Here is a 2,802-nt window from a genome sequence, read left to right on the forward strand (position 1 = left end):
TTTCATATATTTCATATGAGTATACATCATTGGCACATATGCAAACATTCTTAGCAAAATATTAGTAAAGCACATCCAATAATTTATTAAAAACAGGATAATATAGCCACCATTTCCCCTGCCAGGAGGGTGTCAGAGAAGACCTAGCAGGAAGCCAGGATTTTTATCCACACTGGAAATTAACAAGGATATCAGTGAAGAGGGGTGGGGAGACTAAATTTCTATCCAATCCCCATGCAGGTGGTATCAGATGAGACTTGTGCAGGAAGCTGTAATTTTCCCCATCCCCATAATGTCAGTGACTACCATACGTGGAACAGTAAGGAGGCAACCCTCTCTACCGTATGCTAAGGGAGGCTGAGTGGGAAACCAGGATTTCACTCTCGTCAGGAAGTAACAGTGTGATTGCCCTTTTTTAATTCCACTGCAGTGTCAGAGAAAATCTGCTAAAACAGATGATTTCAATAAGATCTAGAGTATCAAAATATAATACCCAAAATGCCTAAGGTCAATTGAAATTCAATAATTACACAAAGAACAAGGAAAATCTTGACTTGAATGAGAAAAGACACTCAAAAGCCACTAACACAGAGATACTAAAAGATGTTGGAAGTTCTTGAAACAGAAAGAATATGACAAAAGAAGGAATCTTGAAATCTCAAGGAGAAAGAACATGGGTAAATACAGTAAACTTTGCCTCCTATACAAAACAAACAAACAAAAAAACTTCAATTAACATCATTTTTAATAGTAAAAGACTGAATGATTTCTCCCTAAGATTGATGACAAGTCAAGAGTGTCTCCTCTTATCAATCATATTTAATATAATACTGAAACTTCTAGCCAACACAATAAGGAAGGCCAAGCAATAAAATGCATATAGATCAGAAAAGAAGAACTAAAACCATCATTATTTCAGTATTGCATGATGATCTGTGTAGAAAATCCTAAAAAAAAATCCTCAAAAAATTCTTAAGACAACTAAGTGACTTCAGCAAGGTCAACATACAAAAAATCAATTGCATTTCTATATACTAACAATGAACACAGGGAAATAAAAATTAGAAGTTCAGTAATATTTAAAACCACTCAAAAACAAAACATAACAAGCATACAAGAAAAACAACCGTAACAAAAAATAATTTAGATAAAATCTACCAAAAGTAGGGGACATGCATATTGAAGACAAAAAATTGCGATTAAAAAACAAACTGTGCGGAGATATGTCTTGATCAAGAATTGGAAGACAACAGAGTAAACATGTCATTTCTCCTCCAATTGGTTTATAGGTTCAATGCAATTCCTATCAACATCCAGCAAGATTTTTGTTTTTTTTAGATAGACAATAGTATTATAAAATTTATATGAGAAGTCAAATGAATTAGAATCATTAAAATAATTTTGAATAGGACCGATACAATGGAAAGGATCACTTTACCTAATATTGGGAACTACTGTGTAGATAGTATAATGAAGACATTTTTGTTTTTGGTGGAAGGATAGACATATAGATGAATGGACCAGAATAAAGAACTCAGAAATATATCACACATTTTTTTGACAAAGGTGCAAAGACAATTCAGCAAATGATACTGACACATTTGAATACACATAAGCAAAAATTAACTTCGATTTAAATTTCACACCTTATGCAAAAATTGGAGCCCTGATGACACAGTGGTTAAAGGGCTCAGCTGTTAACCAAAAAGGTCAATGGTTCGAACCCACAAGTGGCTCCACAGGAGAAAAATATGTTAGTCTGTTTCCATAAAGTTTCACAGCCTTGGAAGCCCTATAAGGCAGTTCTACTCTGTCCTATAGGGCTGATATGAGTAGGAACCGACTTGACAGCAATGTTTTGTTTTGTTGTAATGCAAAAATTAATTCAGACGGGATAATAGACTTAAATGTAAAATGAAAAATCATAAAATAAATAAAAAAAAAAAAAAACTAAAAAACCAGGAGAAAATTTTGGGGCCCTAGGGCTTTGTGAAAAGTTCTTAGATATAACATCAAAAGCACTTTCCAGTGACTTCCAGCAACGTGGCACTCTAGGCAGAAGCACAACTCTGTTCCTCCACAACACAGATACAAAAAACAAAGCCAAACAGAGAAAACAGCAATCCTGAAACCCTAAGCATCAAATGAAGAGATAAAGAACTCAGCTAAGCACCAAATGGAATAAGAAACTGATAGAGAACAGAGAGCGAGGAGACATACATGCAGAGATCCCCCATCAGTTAACACAACATGGATCCACCAACTTGGACTTCTATCAGAGACCAGCTAACAGAGGGTATGAGAAAGCAGCTTCACGGAGCTTCCAGCAGGAGACAGAATAACTGGCAACCAACGATATATGCTTTCCCACCCCCCACCCTTCTTCACCCTCACTCAGCCTCCTCTGCTTCCCCTGGCCACAGTCTCTTGGCCAGGAAGCACTGGCTGCTTGGATTCCACCTGCCCACACTGGCCAACTTCCAAAGTGTCATTTATTTGGCTGCTGGTGTTGCTTTTCTCTGCTTCTTTTGATTATTTTCTTACCTCTCACTACCTCCCTCTCCTTTCACTCAAATACCTGGCTCCATGCACTGCCTTTGCTTCCTCCTGAAAGGCTGTGCAGCTCCACTCCAGTGTGAAAATGCTTCCCAGTTCGTGCTACCACACTGGTGGGATCCTGGGGCTTTTTGTTTGTTTGTTTTGAATTGTTTGTTTGTTTTCTTCTTCTTTTCTCGAGTTGGGAGCTTGCTCTGGCCAGGCAGTGCTGCTCGGATTGGGACCTACCACCTCAGCTTGCGCAGA

This window comes from Trichechus manatus, unplaced genomic scaffold, assembly GCF_000243295.1.
Source record: "Trichechus manatus latirostris isolate Lorelei unplaced genomic scaffold, TriManLat1.0 scaffold00290, whole genome shotgun sequence".
In the NCBI taxonomy this organism is placed as follows: Eukaryota; Metazoa; Chordata; class Mammalia; order Sirenia; family Trichechidae; genus Trichechus; species Trichechus manatus.